A 23,488-nucleotide genomic window follows, 5' to 3' on the forward strand; every position below is an offset into this window, starting at 1 on the left:
CAAAAAGGTCAGCTCTAGATGTCCTGATATGGAAAGATTTGCAAGATTTTTTAAAATAGATTTTATTTATTTATTTTAGAGAGAGAGTGGGGGGCAGAGCAGAGGGAGAGGGACAAGCAGACTCAGCACTGAGTGCCAAGCTTGATGCCAGGCTTGATCTCATGACCCCGAGATCATGATCTGAGCTGAAACCAGGAGTAGGCCGCTCAACCAACTGAGCCACTCACGTGCCCCATTTGCAAGATATTTTAAGTGACAAAATGCAAGGTACAGAAAATAAATAGCATGAATGAGTGTTCTTTGAAGTGAATAAATGTTTGTTTTTAAAAAGGATGTGTATCCATATCTAGTATTTTTCAAAATAAGTAAAGGAAATATAATTTTATAAGGTTAGTGGAAAATCTACCGAAATTATAGCAATCACATTTTAGCATTGTAGGGGTTGTTTTTATTTTTCTCAATTTTCCAACCTTTCTAAATTTGGTTTTATTATTTCTATAAGTTCTTTTTTTTTTTTTTTAAAGATTTTATTTATTCATTTGACAGAGATAGAGACAGCCAGCGAAAGAGGGAACACAAGCAGGGGGAGTGGGAGAGGAAGAAGCAGGCTCCCAGTGGAGGAGCCTGATGTGGGGCTTGATCCCAGGACCCTGGGATCACGCCCCGAGCCGAAGGCAGACGCTTAACGACTGAGCCACCCAGGCGCCCCTATAAGTTTTTAAAGGAGGATTCGTATGAAAAAATCTGGAAGGTAATACACAAAAATGATGGTGGTCATTGGTTTTGGTAATGGAAGTAAGGAAAATTTCTCCCATTTGCCAGACATTTTGTGATGTTATATCACATATACAGTAATTTTTTTTTGTTTGTGACACGTATGCAGATTTTATTTTGTTTAAGCCTCTGGTGTCCATGTTAGGCTTGGATCAGGCTGGTTATACCACCTGTTACACTAGCATTCCTAGCACACATTGAAAAGCTATTATAAATCACTATTTTGATACACAGTCCCATGTTTGTTGAAGGACTTGATAAAGCAGAAAAGACTGACTGATTTGGAAACAATGCAGTTTTTCTCTAGTCCTTGAGCTAACGGAGTGAACAATGCAGCCACAAACAGCACATTCTGTAAACAGCTACTTGAGTCTGCAAACCCAGGAACAGAGCAGGAGCAGTGATGTCCTCTGCATTACCTAGATCAACCCAAGAAGAAGCAAGAAGTCCTGAAATGAGCCCAAAAATAAAAAGAAGGGAGAAATTGATGCTACGTAGTTGACAAATCATTGTTTGCATTTTTTCCAAAAAAAAAATTTTTTTTTTTTAATCTAAAAGAGGCAAAACACATACCTAAGAACCAAGAAAGAATAGTTGTTTCTGGCAGTCAAAAATGCAATGCTTAGGAGACAAAGATAAATGAAAAAAAAAAAACTGGAGACCTTATCAAATTTGGTTAAAAGAAAGCCTCTTTGTGTTTTTGAAAAGTTTGAATTGCAGAGTATATTTAGAGAAATTGCGCTTTATTACATCTTCTATGTATAAAGTAATTATATGTATTAGAATATATACAGGGGCGCCTGGGTGGCTCAGTTGGTTAAGCATCTGACTTGAGATTTCCACTCAGGTCATGATCTCGTGGGTCGTGGGATGGAGCCCCGTGTTGGGCTCCCTGCTCAATGAATGACCAAACATATTTCTCATATCTTTAGTCTTCGTCCAAGGTTCCTGGCTCATAGTTAGCTCCCCAAATCCTTGGAATTTCCTGAGCAGTAAGTGTAGTGGGAGCATCTTTTGTCATAATATTTGGCCTTTCATCCACAGTTCCTGAAACTTTATGGCTTCAGAACCATAAAGTGAAATGGGTGTCTTCTTATTCATAACAAGCCCCTTTTCTATCACAACTGGGTATGTGTTAATGAGGTGACTTCTGGAAAGCATCTAAGGATGGAGCTGGTTGCCAGGAGAACCAACCATATGATTGGAGGGTTAGAACTTTAGTTATTCCCCCCCCCCGCCTGCCCCCCGCCAATCTCCAGGGAGCAGAGATGGACTAGAGATTGAATAGATCACCAGTGGTCATTGATTAAGTTAATCAATCCCATCTATATAATGAATCCTCCATAAAAACCCCAAAGGGAGAGGCTTCAGAGAGCTTCCAGGCTGGTGAACAAATGGAGATATGGGAGGATGGCACACTTGGATAGGGCTTGGAATCTCCGTGCCTCTTATCCATACCTGACCCTATGCATCTCTTCATCTGGCTGTTCTTGAGTTATTTGTCCTTTTGTAGTAAGTAAAATGTTTCTCTAAGTTCTGTGAATCGCTCTAGCAAATTAATCAAACCCATGGCTGGTGTCGTGGGAACCTTTGATTTATAGCCGTTTGGACAGAAGCACCGGTGACATCCTGGATTTGCAGTTGACATCTGAAGTGGGGTGAGGGGGCAGTCTTGTAGGACTGAGCCCTTAATCTGTAACACGGGGTGGGGGTCATTGGAACCTCCAATCTATAGCTGGTTTGTCAGAAGCACAGGTAACAACCTGGAATTGTGATTGCCATCTGAAATGAAGGGCACTTTTGGTGGGACTGATCCCTTAACCTGTGGGTGGATTGTGTCAGAATTAAGTTGAATTGTAGGACACCCAGCTGGTGTTAGAATCCTTAATTGGTCACATGGGGGAAAACCACCTCCCTCCCACACACATGTTGAAACTGGTGATCAGAACCTTGGAGCTTAATAGTGATTACTTTTTTTTGGCATAAGCAATAATACTTCCAAATTAGAGTGGACTTCGAAGAAACTCTAGCAAAAGGAAGGATTGGTTGAAAGTGTATGTTATTACAAAATTTCCAGCCTGGCTAAGAAGAAATAGGGAGGGTGTACTAAGGCAGAAAGCAAGATGGCGCTGAGGTTTTAACCAGGCTGCAGCCATGTGGAGAGAATGTAGTAAGAATTTGACTTGGTGTTTGAATTACCAGATGGTTGGTCTGGGTGACTGCAGTGCGATTTTGATTGTAAAAGTGGTTGAGAAAATCAGGTTGACTTTGCAGGTTCACATTTAAGTCATGAGGCTTATATTTTAGCTAGATAAGGCCTGGAACATTTGGAATCTTCTGGACAGACAGACAGAGCTGAGCTATACCACTGTTAAGGAGCTCTGAGTTTAGTAGAACTAGCAGTGGGCCATGAGTGAGGCATAGTCAGCTGCCCCAAGTCATGCTGAGGCTATTTGCTTATGCCATAAATGTAATAGGAAGATCCAGGCTTCAAGGACGCATAGTTGTCATTCTCCGACTGGGAAAATGTATATTTCTTAAGGCTAGACGATATAATTCAGACTGGTAGTAAAACTAAAAAGATCAGATTATTCTGTCCCATGGTGGTTTATATAAAATATGTAAAACATAACCCTTGAAATTTTAAATAAAACCCAGGAGATTCTAAAACTCTAGAATAAAAGGAGTGAAATAATCCCCTGGGGTCTGCATACAGGTCCTTGGCTGGAAATAGGTAAGTTTCAGAGAGAGTGTCCCACAGCAGGATAGGCAGACTACTTTTTTTTTTTTTTTTATAAGATCTATTTATCCATTTTTTGAGAGAGAATCTCAAGCTGACTCCCGCTGAGTGCAACATGGGGCTGGATTTCACCATGCTGAGATCATGACCTGCCTGAAAACAAGTCAGTCTCCTGTTTTGTCAGTCTCTTGTCAGTCCTGAGCCACCCAGGTGCCCCTTACCATATTTTTGTATGAAAGATAGTAAGTCCGTGTGGACTTTCTTCATTCCATTCAAATCACAAAGCCTTCTTTAGAAGACATATTACCAGTTTTATATTAGCTTGGCCATTAACCCAGAAGACATTTTCACAAGAATGAAGCATTTAATCCCTTGTCTCTAGAATTTGGGAATGTGTGGCCCTGAAAGTATTAACTGGTATCAATTTATCCAAGAAGTTCTGTCTGTTCTTTTTTTGTTCTAATTGAAGTACAGTTGATATACAGTGTTTTATTAGTTTCAGGTGTACCACACAGTGATTGGACAACTCTGTACATTTGCTGTGCTCACCACAAGGGTAGCTATTATCTATCACCATACAATGCTATTACAATACCTTTGGCTGTATTCCCTATGCTGTATCTTTTTTTTTTTAAGGTTTTATTATTTTTTATTTATTTATTCGACAGAGAGACAGCCAGAGAGAGAGGGAACACAAGCAGGGGGAGTGGGAGAGGAAGAAGCAGGCTCCTAGCTGAAGAGCCCGATGTGGGGCTCGATCCCATAACGCCAGGGATCACGCCCTGAGCCGAAGGCAGACACTTAACCGCTGTGCCACCCAGGCGCCCCCCCATGCTGTATCTTTCATCCCATACTTTGTACTTTTTCATTCCATAATGGGAAGCCTGAACCTCCCACTCCCCTTCACCTCTTTTTGCCCACCCTCAAGCCCCTCCCCTCTGGCAACCACCAGTTTGTTCTCCATATTTATGGGTCTCTTTCTGTTTTGTTTTGGTTTTTATTTTTATTTTTTATTTATTTTTTTAAAAAGATTTTATTTATTTGACAGAGAGACAGCCAGCAAGAGAGGGAACACAAGCAGGGGGAATGGGAGAGGAAGGAGCAGGCGCCCAGCAGGGAGCCTGATGTGGGGCTGGATCCCCAGACCCTGGGATCACGCCCTGAGCCTAGGGTAGACGCTTAATGACTGAGCCACCCAGGCGCCCCTGTTATGGTTTTTAGATTCCACATATAAGTGAAATGCTATGGTATTTGTCTTTCTCTGACTTATTTCACTTTGTGTCTGTTCCTTAAGATAAGCGTCCTAGTAAACAATGAGTATACTTATTAAGCATTTCTGGTTGGACAAATAAGAGTGCAGTGGGAAATTTTGTAAGGAAATGTAATATGATAAGGCTTTGCTCTACCAGGATAGAACCAGGAAGTAAAAAATTACAGTTTTAAAGCTAAAGGAGGACAGGTGTTAGAAATGAGAAACCAAGGGGTCCCTGGATGGCTCAGTTAAGGGTTGGACTCTTAATTTCTGCTCAGGTCTTGACCTCAGGGTCTTGGGATTGAACCGCACATGGGGCTCCCCACTCAGTGGGGACTTTGCTTGGAATTCTTTCCCTCCTCTGTCGTCACCTCCGCTCTCCTCACGCAGGGGCAAATTCTGTCTCTCTCTCAAATAAATCTTTTTTAAAAAAGAGCGAGAAACCAAAATGAAGGAAATGAGGAGGGTCTGGACTATGTGGACTTTAAGGAGCTTGCACTATGGCATTGAACCTATTCTAACTTCAAACTGTTGATTGCCTAGCCCATTCACTGAGTGGAAGGTGTTGAAAGTGGGTAGTCCTGTAGGCCGTTCCTACCCTGGGAGCCAAGGTACGCGTGGTAGATTCACAGAGCATAGGAAGGAGTGAGTTGCTGGTGAGTTTGACTTGATAGACTAAGTCCCCCTAGAACTGCTGGTGGGAGTGTCCATTTATAGGCTAAACCATATGAAAGTGAATTTTTTCCCACTTCTTAAAGATTGTGGTAAAATATATATAACATAAAAGTAATCATTTTAACCATTTTTAAGTGTACCGTTCCTTGGCTTTGGGTACATAGACAGTGTTGTGCAGCCATCAACAGTTTTCACTTCCAGAACTTCTTCATCATCCCAAATAGACACACCTTACCGATTAAATAATTACTCCCTATTCTTCCTCCCCGAGCCCCTAGTAATTCTGCTTGCTGTCCGTGAATCAGTCTGTTTCAGGTACCTTATGAAGTGGAATCATAGACTATGTGACGTTTTGTGTCTGGCTTCTTTCATTTAGTATAATGTTTTCAAGGTCCATTCATGTTGTTGGAATTTCGTTCCTTTTGAAGTCTGAATAATATTCCATTGTGTGTATATACTACATCTTGTTTTTCCACTCATCTATTGATGAGCATTTCGATTGTTTCCACATTTTGGCTATTGTGAATAGTGCTGCCGTGAACAAGAATGAACAAGTATCTGAGTCCCTGCTTTCAGTTCTTGTGGGTATATACTTAGGAGTGGAATTGCTGGTCCATAGGATGATTTTATGTTTAGGTTGTGGGGAACTGCCAAACTGTGTTCTATAGCAGCTGCCTCATTTTACATTCCCACCAGTGGGACACAAGTGTTTCGATTTCTCCCTATCCTTGCCAGCACTTTGTATTTTCCTTTTTAAAAAAATTATAGCCATCCTAATGGGTGTGAAGTGGTATCTCACTGTGGTTTTGATTTGCATTTCCTTCAAGTGATGTTCAGCATCTTTTCATGTGCTTATTGCAAAAAACCTGCTGGGATTTTGATAGGGATTGGGTTGACTCTGAAGATCAATTTGGGGGCTATTGCTATCTTAACAAAATTAAGTCTTCTAATCCTTCAACATAGGCTGTTTTTCAATTTATTTTGGTCATCTTTAATTTCTTTTAATGATGTTTTGTAGTTTTCATTGTACAAATCTTGCACTTTTGTTAAGTTCTTTTAATTAATTCATTGCTATTTTATTCTTTTTGATGTAATGATATAATAGAAGTATTTTCTTAACTTCATTTTCTGATTGTTTATTGCTAGTATATAACAATATAATCGATCTTCTTATTATTGATCTTCTATCCTGCAAACTTTGTTAAACTCATTTATTAGTTCTAATAGTTTTCTATAGTGGATTTCCCAGGAGTTTCTATATATAAGATCATGTCATCTGCAAATAGAGGCTAGGGGTGGTTTAATTGTTCCTTTCTTACCTGTGTGCCTTTTAGTTCTTTTTCTTGCTGTGGTTTGAACCACAAGTACAATGTTGAATAGAATTGGTGAGAGTGGACATCCTTGTTAAAGGTGCACTTTTGATAGGGTTACGAGACCCGTGTTCAACACTTCCCAATCCTTTCTGGTGATCATGGGCAAATCACTTTATCCTTTCTGTTTATTTATCCAGAATTAGTGATAGCAATATATGTTCTGGCTAGCTCACAGGGTTCTGAGGATTAAGTAAAATCATGTGGTTAACCTACAATGTACACAGATGCTAGTGTCTGCTCTTCAGGGGCTCCTAAGTTAGTGGAGAAGAAAAGCCATTCATGGAAATAATTATAAAAACAAGGTAAAATGTGCTATGAATTATTAGGGCTATGAATTTTTTCTTGGACACCTTGTTAGATAATTTTTGGGGTGAAAACATGAGTCTAGTAATGTATAGAGAAATGATTTTAAAATTTAAGATACTAGTAATGTGCTGTCATCCTCAATTAGTTTGGATTCCATTTTAGCTACTCTTACAAATTAACATAATTATAGCATAACTAAATCTAACTCTGTTCCCTACAAAATATAATAATCCTACTTTACAAGGGTTTGTTATAATTTTGGATTTAGTGTCCGAAAGCATTTTTAAGTCAAAAGGAAATCTGGTAAATTAGGAACCGCGTTTCGTTCTCTTCATTTGGGCAGCAAAAGTACAGTATAGAATTGATCGAAGCACACCGTTTATTTGAAATTAGCCTGATAACCTTCACTTTGGAATATAAACACGTAGAAAATAGACCATGACATACATGGCGGATGTCGTGGGTTCTTAAGGCCTTTTTCGATTATAACACTGAATTGTATTGATGATTTGGCAAAAGAGACTGATCTTGCTGTTTGGTACTGTTTTGTCACTATGCCTTCCGTGACACTTTTATAATTTTTTCTTCGATGTTCTAAGGGCTCCTATGGTCAAAGGTCGTCGGTCACAGTCAGTAAGGTTGTGAGGAAACCCAAGAGCTTTCAGGTACTGATGCTGCAGGATCATGTGAATGAGTTTCTCAGAGCATTTAGTTCACAAGGAGGGGGGAGGCTCCCCCAAGCCCCCCATGTTCCCCCCCACACACCCCGCAGGAGATAGCCACACCTTCCCCCTATCGGCGCCCAGCAGGTGGCCAGGCCCTGGAGACCTCGCACTGCTGCCACCCCCAGTGTACCCGCCCAATGGGCCTGGCTGGCTCGCGGGCCAAGTGACGCGGGTCAGCTCTACCTCCCGGACCCCCACGCACCGCGGGTGCGACCGCCCAGCGCGTGGTCTCAAGATCTAGTTTTTCCGCTACCCCTCCCCCCCACAATCCCGGAAAAAGGGGGAGACTGGTGACGTCATCATCCGGGCACTCGCCGGCGGGGCCACGGTTCACAATGGAACAAAAACAAGCGGTCCAAGTCAAACTCTGAGCGACGCAGCTGCGGTTTGCGCGATTAACCCTGTCCTGGCCACACACTGCCAGTCCTGATCTCCCACCTCCTTCTCCGCCGTGGTATGCCATATCCTTCTGGACCTCCCTTACCCCACTTTTCCCTGTCCTCGTGTCACCTCTGTTCTCACATTGGTCCTGATATGAGGGGTTTGGAACAGTTGCCTGTCGTAGCGCGACCCTGGAAGGGCCGGCCGGAAGAAGCGGTACTGCGTGAACAATCTTTACCGCATTGTGTTCCCCTCCCCCACTCCAGCTCTCCGGGTTCCAAGCGCCTCACGCCTGGCCCGGCTTCCCTGGTAGCACGCGCAACTCTCCCTGGCTCGATGGCCCGGGGTGTAGGAGAAGGGAGCAGAAGGAGCAGCTGAGCGAGAGCGGTGGGTGGGTAGGGGGGAGGAGGAAGAGGAGGAGGGCCGGGGGGCGGGCCCTAAGGGGCGGGGCTTGACGGGGGCGGGGATCCTCACGGCTTTGGGCGGCGCTGGGGTTAGTGGGAGTCTGCGCCGCCGCGCTGCTGCCTCCACCGCCACCAGTGCTGCTGCCGCCGCCGCTACCGCCGCCGCCACTGGCCGAGCGTTTTTTTTCCTTTTTTTTTCTTTCTTTTTTTTTTTTTTGGTTTGTCGGATCCGCCATATTGGCGAGGACGGGCATCCGCGGCTGCGGAAGCTAGTCGCCGCCGCTGCCGGAGCCACAACCTCCCAGGACCCGGCCCGTCCGGGCCTTTGCCGCGCGGAGCCCCTCCCCGCGTTGCTTAGCTCACAGGCCTCGCGGGAGCCCGCCGCTGCCGCCTCTCTCCCGGGAGGCGGCCGCCTCAGCCCCCGGTGCTCCGGTCGGCGCCGGGAGCGAGGAGAGAGCCGCAGCAAAGCGACCAGGCCCGGAGCGGGGACAGCGGCGGCGACCAGGGGAAGGTGAAGCCGCCACTGCAGGAGGAGGAGCAGGAGGAGGTGACGCAGGAGAAACGCACCGCCCGGAGTCTGAGCTCAGTGAGAGCCCCGGCCTGAGGGGAGAAGAGGGAAGAGGGCCGTCGCCGCCGGCTGAGGAGGAGGAGGAGGAGGCGGGCGCGGCGAGCAGCGAATTCCGGCGCCCCCTGTGCAGCTCCCTGGTGTTCACACGCCCGCAGCCTCTCGACACACTTTGTCGCCAGTCACCCCCGGGCCTGGGATGCACCCAGGCTCGGCCTTGATCTGGGACTGAGTCTTGCAGCTGCCTGCTGCCTCCGCGTGCCCTGCTTCTGAAGAGAAGACGCCTGTGTCGTGCGGTGAGTAGCCCGCCGCGCCAGGACGACGCGCTTTTCCGGGGCCAACAGCTGGATCTAAGTGAGGGGAGGAGGGCGAGGGGAGTGTGCGAGCCCACGGTTCTTCTCTCGGCCAGCCGCTGGCTCGGCCGTGGGCTTCCCGGCTCCCCCTCCTCAGCCCCGGACTGGGCGAGCGCGCGCGGCGCGGGGGGGCGGCGCGGGGCTCCGTTCCGTGACGAGCCGGCGTCCCGGGAGCGTGTCTGTGTGTTTTGGACTGTAAGGGAAAATGGCTGACGGCTTCGTCCCTCCCCCTCCTCCCCCTTCCAGTCCTGTCTGGGGCCGAGTGGGAGGATAGAGTCTCCGGGCCCGGCGTGCAGCCCCCGCATCGGCGCCCGGGGCCCGGGTCGGCGGCGGGGGCGAGTAGCCCCGGGCTTGCAGCCCGCCGCTCGGCAAACTCGCGGCCGCTCTCCTCCCCAGTCTCGTTCCACTTGACACCAAACGCCATTACTGAGGTGGAGTGATTTGGAGCAGCGGAGCTAGGCCTCGGCTACGCCTGGCTATCAGGCCCGACGACTTGTCCGCCTCCCCCCCACCCTCCCGCGATAACCGTCAGCTTCTCCTCGGCCCTGTGGACTGGGAGCCTGAGCCGGGTTATCGGCCTCCTACACCTCCTTCGTCCCCCTTCATTTGCTGAGGGCCAAAGCCGCGAAAGATGTTTTGATGCAGAAATCGCCTTCCAGCTAGCTTGGACCCACCACTTTTCTATTTTTAACTGTTTCTGCAAAAATATTAGCTTGTGCGACCTTGGTGATAATGAACCTTTCAGGTTCTTGTGGTACGACGCTTCGGGTTCGGTAAATTGTTTTTCATTCATTGTGAAATAATACTACGTTGGAGTTTCGGAGCAGGTGTATACATTGTTTTGTAATCTTTGTAGGGACTTCTGTGGGGACTGGAACTTACACGGGAATTTTTAAAGATTTCCAATAGAACCTGCTTAAACTAAGCATATTTTTTGAAAGTTCCGTAGTTATAACGTTAATTGGATTTTCCGCCGTGCAGTTTACAGGTGTGTGTCATTTCTTCGGATTGTCTTTGAATTTAACTGAGCGAGTTGTAGTTGTAAATATTCGTGCCTCATTTTGGGCGTAGGGGGATATTTGTATTTTACCTGGAAACTCATGAGCCTCCTAAATCTACATAACGTTTGTATACCTTCACTTTTGAGGTAGAATCTGGGCAGTATTTATTGATGAGGAAACTTTTCAGCAGGTACTTAACCCTCTCTTGGAGCTCATTATCTACTCTTAATGATTATATAGTAAGGACTCGTTAACCATGACTAGCTTGGTTTTCTTAATCTGTACACATGAATTTAAAAATAGAGACTGCAAACTCTCCTTTAGATCTCCCTGGTCTACAGATTCAGTGGGCTGCCATTTTGGTTTCAGCAAATGCCTCCCAAGTTCTTGAAGATTAAGCTTTATTGTTCCAGTGTCTGCATAGAGTGAAAATCAGAGGTATTAGAGGCATTTGGAATTGGCGTTCCAAAGGTGAACTCAGAATGTTTATTACGTTTTGTTTTCTTTATTTTAAAAATAAGGCATATGGAGTATACCAGTATTTTCCCCCTTCCCTTTTTCCTATATTTTTTTGCACGGACATTTAACTTGGAATTTTTAACGTGTTAATGTTCTCATGCCATTTCTTCCTTTTGTTTGCTGACCTTGGTAGTTTCTGAGAGGGAAAATTTCTGGAGGGATTGAATAACGGCAAGAACAGTACACGTGAGAATCTAAATTCTTCAGAAAGTTACTTTGAAGGGCAGATTTTACCTTTCACCAAATTATTGTAATCTCTGGCTGGTGTTCCATAGTTCTCTTGTTTTATCGATGGAATACTCAAGTAGGATTTACTCTGGATCTTTTTTTCTTCCAGGATCTTGAAATAAATATTCTGACATCTCAAGAAGATGAGGGATTTCGTGGATGTCTCTTCACAGATAATTTTTTTTTTGAGATGGTATTAATAATGCTGGTTATAGTTTTTGAAAATGGATGTTTATCATGAATTTGCTAGTCAAATTCATTAGTTGGACACAAGCAAGCATTCTTTCAGTTTACTTTTATTTTTATAAGGTCAACTTTAATAAAGTTTTTCTATTTCAGTTCCAGAATTTTAATATTGAAATCAGTCTTTGTTTAAATTAGGTTAAAGTTGTTTGAAACATATGGGTGGGCTGTTAAAGGATCAGTCCTGTTGTAAGTCTTTTGGACAGTTCGGGAATGGATCTTACTCTGTGGTTCTTGAGCTAGTTGGGTTTTTTTGTTTTGTTTTGTTTTTTTGGTGGAGTTGTTTTGTTCTGGGTTTTTGTTTGTTTTTGAATTCTAAAATAATGTGGTTTCATAATAGCCTGCATTATAATTCCCCTCTTGCTGGTATGTTTTCCGAATCTTAAATTTTCTTTTCCTAAAAATCGGGGGGGGGATTTTAGTCCCCCCCCCCTTTTTTTGAGCTGTATTTTTGAAAGCTGTCCTATGTTGTTGCTAAGTTCTTGTCTTAGTATATGGTCTAACATTAGTGTTTGGGAAGGGGTTAATGTGTTGACCTTCAACCCTGACTGCACATTAGAATCCTTTAGGGGCGTTTAGGAAATCAACAACAAAAACAAAAACCGATGCCTGGGTCTCACTGCCTAAGACTGATTTGGTCTGATAAGGGTCCTGGGCAAAAGGTTTATGTTAAAACCACTGTGGTGATAATCATGCAGTCAGGGTTGAATACCACTGTTAATGCTGTTAGCATGTTCTTACTGAGCTTTCAAGCAGATAAATAAGAAGATGGATTTTTTTTTTCTCAGATGTTTTCAGTTATCAGCATAAATAGTATTGTCTCCATCATACAGATGAGGGATTGAAGTCTGTCAACCAGTGGTGTTTCAGCTACAGTGCCACATTAGTGAAATGACACTGATCACTATTTTTAAAAAACACTTGCAACTTTCGTTTGTTTCCTGAACCTGAGTAGCTTTAGATTAAAATTTAATAAAAATATGACAATTAACTGCAATTTGGGAAATAGTCGGGGAGGTGCTGAAAGCTTTGCAGCCAGTAGGTTCTTCTCTTCCATATGTCTCCCAACATGTTCTGGTTGATAGTTTAGTTGGTGGGGGTGTTTATGACTAAAATAATGTTAGGCAACATAACGTTCCTAAAAGATGTAAAATCTAGGCATTTGTTTCCGAGTAATTTATTTAAATCATCTCATAAATGAACATTTAGTATATGTGAACTTCTATTATCTCAATTTGAAAATTCTGAGTTTTATTTAGCTTAGTTTAAAATTGGTGTAATTTTCACAAAAAGTTTTCAAAACTAAGGGTTTCATTTTGCATTTTTGTAGTATCACTCAATAATTTTATGGAATAAATGAAAAAGCAGTAAACGCCTTTATTTGGTGTTTATTTCTCTTAAATCTCTTGGTCCGTTGTGTTAAACTCTGTATTGAGGTTGGGGGGGAAGCCTGCTAATGTGGAATCTATGAGCTTTCTTATACCAAAAGGAAAAAAAGACTTCATGGAATTTTTGATACTTAAATTTATTGGAGTTTGAATTAATCATTCAGTTATAATTGTTGAATATAAAGTAATGATCAATGTAATATACTTTTAAGGAATAAGAAGTGAAAAAATATACTGTTAAGATAGCTTTCCTAAATTTATTCTTCATATGTGCTTGTTCTAGTCTTGTGGGCTTCAGTACATGCACACACTATACATGTATTCAGCAGCAAATGGGTTTTTAATTCTATTTCCAGCTGCTGTGTAACAATGATTTTCTACCTCAGCTGTGTATCAGAATCACCTGTAGACCTTTTTCAAAATTATTTTCCCAAAAAAAAAAGGTATTTTCCTAGGTCTTAGGCTCTGAAAATTATGATTAAGTTTGGGGTAGAAACTGGGCATTTAAACTCAGTATTTCTGATGTGCAGCTAGGGGGTTCTTTGTACTTCATTTCAGGAAGAGGGAAGATCTGAGACTTTGAGTTTTGTCCCCTACCATTAGGCAATAATATTCTCACTTGAGTTTAGTTTTGCCACTCACCCTGCCAAAAATTCCAGACACAGGGTGCCTGGGTGGCTCAGTTGGTTGAGTGTCTGCCTTCAGCTCAGGTCATGATCCTGGAGTCCTGGGATCAAGTCGGACACCCTGCTCAGTGTGGAGTCTGCTTCTCCCTCTGACCCTCCCCCATCTTTTTCTCTCTTTTTCACTTTTTCTCAAATGAATAAATGAAGCCTTTAAAAAAAAAAATTCCAGGCATAAAGTAGCAAAAAGTTCAGAAGCTAGATTAATAGTTGGGAGAGACCAGGTTTCCAGAGTTTTAGGCATACACCCACCCCCCACAAAAATTCATTCTCTTACTGAGCACCTCTTGGAGTTAAGGTTCCAGCTCCAATACTAGCTTATTAGTATTGTTTTAAGGCATTAGTTTTTTATCCATTCTACAAATATTTATTGGGCATCTACTATGTGCCAGGTAATGTGCTAGAGATTGCTATTGTCTAGAAGCTTACATTGTATGAAATGAGAGGCATTGGACTGGCTGATCTCTTAAAGTCTTTCCTAGCTCTAATTTTGTCATTCTTTATTGTGCTTCATAGATGGAGACTGAATTTTGTATAAGAAATATACCTAGTTGTGGTATAATCCAGGGGAATTTTCCTTTTATCTTTGTTTCTTTTAGTTAAATAGAATTTCATTCCGATCTCTAGTCTTCTCCAGCAAGCGCAGATGTCAAGTACAGTAGAAATGAATTAGAATTCTTGCATATATTGGTTTAGGAATAGCTGTACTTGCAGTGTTTTTAATTTTTGGCCAGGAATTACATGCTCTGGTGTCCAGCCCTTCCTCCTGCCGTTCGTTTTTTGTATTGATGCTCTGTCAGTTACCTCTACGCTGTTGGTGTGTTTTTCTTTTTGTTTTACTTATTTTGTTTAGATGCTTTGATTTTTGTCTTCCAAATTTTAGGCTTGTGGCATTCATCTCATCAAACTCAGATCCTAAGTCACTGATACATCTCTAGTACCTAGAAAGTGCCTGGCACATAGCTATTCAGTAATTATTTGTTGGATAAATAGTCAATTCACCATATTATATTCTGGTATGATTTCTCTGTTTTCTAATTCTCTTTATTACTTGGAGTCACTTAACTTGACCTGATAATTGTTTTATTTTTCCTAATTCATTTTATTCATTTATTTTAAAATATTTTACTTATTTATTTGAGGGAGTGAGAGAGCATGAGCAGGGAGGAGGGGAAGAGGGAGAGGAAGAAGCAGACTCCCCATTGAGCAGGTAGCCTGATGTGGGACTCCATCCCAGGACCCTGGGATCATGACCTGAGCCGAAGGCAGACAGAACTCACTGAGCCACCCAGGCGCCCTGATAATTGTTTTTTGATGAACAGTCCTGGAAGGAGTCTTAGATCTCAAACTCCTTGTTTTTCAGATGAAGAACGTGGCTCAAAAAACTGCGGAAGTAGCTTGACTAAGGTAGTGTGCATAGACTACCTTCTGCATGAAGCTCTTCCCATATTTAATAAGGCACAGTAACTGTTCTTTGATTTCCAATACCTTTGTAGTCACTGTCCTAAAATTCACACTTAAATTTCTCTCTGGTGATGGATAATGGGTAATAAGGTCAGCAGTTCTGTCCTTTATCTTTATATTATGGAGCATATAAAATAGTACTCTTTACAATAACTGCCTGAATGGCAAAATCTGGAGGAATATTTAACTCCCAATACCTAGAACTACATACGAAATTGATGTATCATCACATTTTGGCTTGTTTCAGTTTATCCTTCTGTAACTGATCAATCACAGAAGTTTTGAACACTTTACAACCATATTGATCGGCCAGCCATTATCAGAGAAACTGTTTTCCTTGGCATGATTTTGAGCTGGTTGTCTAGGATCCCATCCTTCGTTGCAGAGCCTATGAAGTAGGAAGAGAAGAAAATTTAGATGGAAAAAAAGGAGTAGGAGAAGACTCCCTTTCCTATCCTATTTATGCCAGTTTCCTTCCTACTGACTTCGGTGTTTATTCAGAATTTAGGCTGTTAACATCTCTGTGTTGTGGTATTTTCTCTCAGCTGGTTCTAAGAACTGAGTATGTCTACTCAATTAGACACCAGAAAGCATGGAAATTATTAGATGGTATTAGACCCATGTTGTATCTAACAGAGTATTTTGTCCTTGATCAATGTAGTGTAGAAAGATTTGGTTGTTCTCCTTGATAATACCTCCCAAATTCAAATCAGGGATCAGCAAACTTTTCTGTAAAAAGCCAGATAGGAAATGTTTTAGGTTTTGTGTGCTAAGGGGCGAAATTGAGGAAGATATTAGGTCAGTTTTCTATTGGTGAAATTAAAAATATGATGGTGCAATTATTTGTTATTCAGGTCTAATAAGAATAGAATGGGGGGCTCACAAATACATTTTTTGCCTAATGGAGGATTTAAAGTTAGTGTTCCCTGTCATTAAATTGGTTGTAAATGTTCCTGAGTGAAATGCATTCTCAGCTTGTGGGCTGTACAAAAACAGGAGGTTGGATTTGGTCTGTGAACATAATTTGCCAGTCCTGGTTTAGGGCAAGGTTCTAAAACCTGAAGGGTTTGTTAACAGATTTCTGGGCCCTGCCCCCTGAGTTTGATTCAGTAATAAGTATGGGATGGGGCTCGAGAGTATGTATTTCTAACAAGTTCCCAAGTATGGAACCACTGTGGAGAATTACTGGCTTAGAGATGAATTCCAGCATATCTTACCTTTCTTCAGGGTTATCATTTTGTCTAATTTTACTTGAATCCTTTTTATTTTGTACTTTATTTTAAATTCTGCACTTACATTTAAATACTTATTATGTGCTAAGGTATCGTACGAGATAACAGGGATACAAGGTGAGCAAAACAGAATTGTTCCTGTCATACATACTGGTTAGAGTGATTTTAAAAATCAGTTTCTGGGGTACCCAGGTGACTCGGTTAAGTGTCTGAGTTTGACTTAGGTCATGATCTCGGGGGACCTAGAATTGAGCCTTGAGTTGGGCTCCCCACTGAGCAGGGAGTCTGCTTGTCCCTCTGCCCCTCCCCCTGCTCTTTTGCGTGCAAGCACTCTCTCTCAAATAAATAAAATCTTTAAAAAAAAAAAAAAAGAAATTGGGGGCACCTGGGTGGCGCAGTCGTTAAGCGTCTGCCTTCGGCTCAGGGCGTGATCCCGGCATTATGGAAAGGAGCCCCGCATCAGGTTCCTCTGCTGAGAGCCTGCTTCTTCCTCTCCCACTCCCCCTGCTTGTGTTCCCTCACTCGCTGGCTGGCTGTCTCTCTGTCAAATGAATAAATAAAATCTTTTTTAAAAAAAAATCGGTTTCCACAAACCCTTTAGAGCTAGAGTCTATGAAACAAAAAGCACCATTTTGAAAGCAGGGCAGTGGTGTTTGCTCGTTAAAGGAAAGCTAAATTGGAAGGAGACATTACAAAGTACTTTATTAATTTGATGTCTTTGGGGATAATGTTTTGTATAAATGAATTTTTCAGATCACCAAAGTTTACTTAAATTTTACTTTTATTTTTTAAAGATTTTGTTTAATTTATCTGACAGGGAGAAAGAGAGCACAAGCAGAGGGAGTGGCAGTGGGAGAAGTAGGCTCCTTGCGGAGCAGGGAGCCTGACGTGGGGCTCAATCCCGGGACGCTGGGACCATGACCTGAGCCGAAGGCAGACACTTAACTGACTGAGCCACTCTGGCATCCCCAAAGCTTACCTTTAAATACTTAAACCAGTTTGTTATTTGATGGAAGTCTTTCTAAAGATATTATGTACTTTATAATTTTTCATCTGATTATGAAATCAATGTATTTTGTTGTTAAAATGTTTGGGGAGCACTAGGGAATAAAAGCAAAAGGAAAACACAGCCCACCTCTGATAGTTCCATCATGTAGAAGCAACCATATTATTTAGATGTGTGTTAAATCAAAAGTTCTCATCAGTTACATAATTCACTAAGTCATGTATCCTCGTGTCTGCTGTCCTCTGCCTCCACTTACTCCTGCCTCAGGACTTGAGTGTGTGCCATTTGTTCATCCTGCCTAGGAGACAGTTTTCATGTCCCTCCTCCCTCCCCTGCTTCTTTTTTAGATACTGCGTTTGTAAACACTGCTGCAAACTTTCATAATGAAGTTGATTTTCATATAACTTTCTAACTTAGTTTCTTACCATTTTTTCTTTATCCACCCCATCCTTCATTTACTTGACTCTCCCAATTCTCCATACTCTCCTTATTCTTTCACACTTCTATTATTTTATTTCTTCAGTATCCTTTTTAGGAGTTTCCTATTCTTTGCATCAGCTGGAGGTCCCAAACTTAATATCCTTGAGACGGAACTGAATAGGGATATAAGTCTTTAACGTTACTGGGTTAGGCTGTGCTCATTGGTTACGTTGGTTGACTTTGTTCAGTGGTGGATGAAATAATTACACTGACATGGGAAATTAAGTATGGCAAATGTGTAATAAAGCTTATATGTGAAAGGTGAGGCGTAATTAGGGATTTTATAATACTTTCCTGCACTCTGAGAGTTGGAAAAACCTCTAGGAACATGTGAATCTATTGTTTGGCTTTGAAATGTTTGAATTCTATCACATTTTCAGGAATGCATTCTCTATGAAAGGGAAAGGTACTGCCTAGGCCCTTGTGAAAGTGATTGTGAAAAAACCCATTTACTCATATTTAATCAGGATATATATAGCTGTTTACTATATCCTTTGTAGATATAAATCAGTTATCCAAAGTTCTTGCGAGTTTTTGACTTGGAGTGTGTTGAGCTGGGTTGAAAGGGATTGTAAGTCCAGGCTGAGGGTTGGAGGAGGAACCTAATGTACTCCCTGCAGGTGTATTCCTTGTCTGACTGGATGTCATTATCTGACCCATATAAATGTCAGCTGTCTCAAATTGCTCCTACTCAAACATTACCTTAGTTATTCTCAGTGCATCATGGGAAGAAGAATCATGTCAGTGAAAGGAGAAATGGCAAGGTTCTTTGGCTTCTGTTCATCTACATAGCCACAAGAACCGTGTTCAAGTATCTCCTTATATCTTCCCCCTCTCCCCAAATACTCAAAATTGGGGCACCTGGCTGGCTTGGTGGAACTTGGGCCTCTTGATCTCAGGGTCGTTAGTTCAAGCCCCATGTTGCATATAGAACTTACTTAAAAATTAAAAAGTACTGCCCAAAATAGGCCATGACAGCTCTGTCCAAACGAGGTCATTCTGACGTTTCCAGTCTGCTTTTCCAAGGTGATTCCTTGTTCTCCCATCTAATCAAACAGTCCATACTTGATGTGGATGTCCCAGACTTTCCTATTCCCATGGTTTTACTTCTTGGAGCTCCATCTCCCCTTTATGGCTAGCCTCCAATGTCTGGCTCACAGGCTATATTCATGAAGTATTTTCTGATTTTCTTTAGTTGAAAATTGGTCTTTAGTTTCTCTGAAATCTGGTAGCATTTTTCCTGTGCTTTTCTTTTGGCCTTAACTTATTCTACCACTTTTTGTTTGTGTTTCTTCAGATAAAGTCCCTGGAAGGTGGCTCTGGAAGTTCCTGAGCTCATTTGATAGTTGTAAGTCTGAACTGTCTTTTGTAGATGGTCAGAACCTCCCTCAGCCTGATTGAGAGAAGAGTATAGTAGGTAGTAAAGAGCTCTAATCTCAGTCAGAAGTCTTAGGTTATAGTTGTAATTCCTCTACCAACTAATGAGCAAGTTACTTAACCTCCATGAAATTGTGAAGTGAAGGCTTTGGATTGGGTGATTGCTTTCTTATAACAGTTGAATTGAATTCATTTAATACCATACCAGCACAAGGGATACAAAGGCGATTAATTCTTACTTTCTAAGCTTTATTGTCTAGTAGGCTAGACAATTAATTATACATGTGATAAGTTCTATGTTATATAGAGGTGGAAAAATGGAGTACTAGAAGAGATATAAAGAAATCATTGTAGTTTGAGGCTGAGTGAGGTTTGCTGGTCTTTAGAAGTGTACTCTTCTGGTGGCCCTACAAATTAGAGCAAGGACTTCTGGACAGAGGGAGATCAGGGTTAGTTTGTTGGTTTTTTGCTTTGTTTTGCTCTTTAGAGAGAGGGGCGGGGGGGGGTAGGAGTTGGGGAGGGCAGAAAGAGAATATCAAGCAGGCTCCACACAGTGTGGAGCCCTATGTGGGGCTTGATCTCACGAGCCATGACTTGAGCTGAAACCAAGAGTCAGCTGTTTAACCAACTGAGCCACCCAGGCGCCCCAGGATCAGGGTTTTTAACTTTAACACTATTGACTGTTTGAGCCAGATGATTCTTTGTTGTGTGGGGTGCTGCCCTATTCCTTTCTGGCCTCTACCCACAAAGTGCCAGTAGTACCTGCTTCACCCGCCCCCCCTTTGTGATAACTAAAAATGTTTACAGATATTGCCAACTGTGTCCTGGGGACAAAATTTGAGAACCACTACTTGAAATGGAGGAAAGGGACTGAAATTACAGTGTTTTAGAGAAAAGTTAGTAGTATAATGTAGAAGGAGCATTGGAGAATATTGGGAGGGAAGGGATTGTGGAAGGTGAGGCTAGATCACAAGGGACAAACTTGCCTGCCACATTAGGGCACTTCTGTTTTGTTTTTAGGGTAATGAGATGGAACTTTATAAATTAAGTGAGATGATTAGGTTTGTGTTTTTGAAAGATAATTCTGATGGCATTGTGGCAGACATGTCAGAGGAGAGTCGGGGGAGCCAGGAGAATTTGAGGCAGTATTTTTAACACTTGGCTGAGAGATGATGAGAGAATGGTTGAAGGAATGGGAGTAAAGGAAGTGAGATACCTGGGACTCCCCTTGAATGAGGGAGTTGCTTTGGCTTCCGTCATTGAAGGGAGTGTTGAGCTGGAAAACAAAGTACCTTTATTGTCTTTTCCTTCTTCAGTGCTTCCCCCATTCCCAATTTCATCTCTCCACTTGAGAGCTTCTGACTGTTGATATGTGTGGAAAGGTCATAGAGAGGAATCTGGGTTGTAGAATGACGATTTTCTCAGTGTGGCTCCATTACTTAAACAGTGAATTATCAAAGCACATGCTTTCTTACCTCCTCCCTCCCTTAAAATGTAAGGGACTAGAATCTGGTATCCAGAGGCTGCTAATTGTGGCTCGCCATGGTTTGTGTAGGCATTATTTTACAGCTTTTAAATTAGGTTGATGCACAAAAGTAGAATAATAATCTTACTGTTTAAATAATTGCATTAATTCTGTTCGCTCCTAGTTCGGAGGTTTTTTTGTTTCAAAGCAGCATTCGTATTTGAATTGAAAATGGTGTAGTCAGTGGAAGGGTACTGGACTCCAGTCAGAAGGGCTGTGTTTAGTTCCAGTTATCCTGCTCTGTCAATCACTTAATTCTTGGGTCCTCATGACTCTTATCTGTAAAACCATGGTGTTGGACAAGAGATGACTTAAGTTACCACTTTTTTTTTTTTTTGAGTTAATAAATTTTATCTTCATCTCTAGAGATGTGAAAAAAACTGGATTCCAGAGAGGAAAAATTTTCAAGTAAAGGAAAATGGGAAAGGTAAAANAGGGAAAAGAAAAAAAAAAAAAAAAAAAAAAAAAGTAGATTTAGGAGTTGTTGGATGTGGATTGATAAGTAAAGGGAGGGATAAGAAAGTAATTTGAATGTTTCCTTTAACTTGTTTTTCTTTTGTGTGTCTCTGTGTCTGGATTTTTCTGGAGGGCTTTATTTTATTTAGATTCCTATGGTCTAATTGTGCTTGGCCAACAGCTTGCAGTGTGAATTTAAGGAGCACAGAGTTGGTAGCCAGGATATAATTTCTTTGCTGGCAGAGCAGCCTAAAGTTTGGTTAAGTTTTCATCTGAAGTCTAGCTCAAGCTTTAAGGACAAACTGCTGTTAAAAAATGATGTAGCCAGCTAGGGAAAATAATATTCAGGAGAAGTTGTTTTTTCTGAATTGAGAATGAAAGTATGCAGATAAATATAGTAGCAATGATTTGTCTGGTGCAGATGGTTTCAGAGAAATTGTTGAACCTTGTTTTTCATAACTATGAGAGAAGTAGCAAAACAGCTCATTTTCGTTATATATTATTAGGCCAATCATTCTCACACTTAACTGCTCTCAGGATACCTTTATAATTATTGAGGCCTCAAAGAGCTTTTGTTTGTGTCGAGTTAATATCCTTTGATGTTTACTATTTTGGAAGTTAAAATGGAAAAAAGTTTTAAATTTGTGTGTGCATTTAAAAGTAAAACTCATTGCATTTTTTTTTTTTTAAAGACTTTATTTGAGGGCCACCTGGGTGGTCTCAGTCACTTAAGCATCTGCCATTGGCTCAGGTCATGATCCCAGCCTCCTGGGATCAAGTCCTGCATCTTGCACCTTGCTCAGTTGGGTGCCTTCTTTTCCCTCTGTCTGCTCTGCCTGCGGCTCCCCCTGCTTGTGCTCTCTGTCTCTGTCTCTCTGACAAATAAATAAATAAAATTTTAAAAAAGATTTTATTTATTTATTTCACAGAGAGAGAGAGACAGCCAGCGAGAGAGGGAACACAAGCAGGGGAAGTGGGAGAGGAAGAAGCAGGCTCCCAGCGGAGCAGGGAGCCCGATGTGGTGCTCGATCCCAGGACCCTGGGATGATACCCTGGGCCAAGGCAGACGCTTAATGACTGAGCCACCCAGGCGCCCCAATAAATAAAATCTTTTTAAAGATTTTATTTATTTGAGAGAGCACATGTGAACGGGGCGGGTGTGCAGAGGGAGAGGGAGAAGCAGGCTCTCCACTGAGCAGAGAGCCCAACATGGGGCTCGATCCCAGGACCCTGACATCATGACCTGAGCCTGAAGGCAGACACTTAACTAACTAGGCCACCCAGTCTCCCCAAACCCATTGTATGTTAATGTAAATAATACTTTTATGAAAAATAGCTTTTCCAAGAAAACAAAAATTAGTGAGCGGCATTGCATTATTCTACATATTTGTAATATCTCCTGTTTGGTGTAGTAGAGGAAAGCTAGATTCTGTCTCCTTCTGCCTTTAATCTCTTGTGATAGAATACATCATGTAGCCTTTGGAAGAACTCCCTGTATACTGGAGAGAGAATGACAGTGACAATAGCAAATAATGTCGTCTTACTATGAAAATAATTTTGACTTCTTGGATCTCCTGAAAGGGTCTCTGTGGACACTTTGAGAACCAGTACCTTAGATTCCCAAAGGAAGTTTGACGACATCTTTTGAGTGGCTTGCCTACTGAATTAAATTGAGATAAAAGTTGCATATTAGTGAAGACCACAAATCTTAAATGTGTAGCTTCATAGATTTTTACAAATGTACACATCTATGTAACAACCACTTAGATCAGTATATCATTTCCAGCATCCCAGAAAGCTCCTTTATGCCACCCCTGCCTTGAAAAGAAACCCCAATACTCCCTCTTTTATTTTATTTTTTATTTATTGGGGGCTTGAACTCACAATGTTACGATCAAGACATGAGCTGCGATCAAGAGTCGGATGTTCAACCAACTGAGCCACCCAGGTGCCCCCTCCTTCTGTCCTTCAGTGAATTAATTATGTCTGTTTTTGAGCTTCATATAAGTGGAATAATATAATGTGCACTCTTGTGTTTGGCTTCTTTTGCCCCACATGATCAATTTCTTTTTCATTACTGTGTGTAGTCATTGTATGAAAGACACCATGATTGATACACCCATTCTACTATTTGTGGACATTTGGATTGTTAATAGGGTTTTCCCTAACTATGAAGAATGTTGCCATGATCATTTCAGTACTTGTCTTTTGGTATACAGCCGGAAATGGAATTGCTGGGTTATAGGATATGTATTAGTTTTGGTAGATACTGCCAAATAGATTTCCCAAGTTGTTGGTGCGTGTACCAGTTTAGAATCCCACCACTGTAGTTCCTATT

The 23,488-nt window shown here is 41.9% G+C and overlaps 1 protein-coding gene across 3 annotated transcripts in view; it reads left to right on the forward strand.

Annotated features, from left to right (window-relative positions):
• Nucleotides 1-23,488, forward strand: part of USP9X (ubiquitin specific peptidase 9 X-linked) — a 163,935-nt gene that overhangs the window by 13,386 nt on the left and 127,061 nt on the right. For 2 of the 3 annotated variants that reach the window (XM_011230644.3, XM_002913463.4), the window contains exon 1: nt 9,360-9,491. The exons of the other annotated variant lie outside the window; for it this stretch is intronic. The gene's annotated coding sequence lies outside the window, so the exon portion shown is untranslated. Of the gene's footprint in view, nt 1-9,359; nt 9,492-23,488 lie in introns of those variants that run through there. 3 annotated transcript variants of the gene reach the window in all.

This window comes from Ailuropoda melanoleuca, chromosome X (assembly GCF_002007445.2).
Source record: "Ailuropoda melanoleuca isolate Jingjing chromosome X, ASM200744v2, whole genome shotgun sequence".
Lineage (NCBI taxonomy): Eukaryota > Metazoa > Chordata > Mammalia > Carnivora > Ursidae > Ailuropoda > Ailuropoda melanoleuca.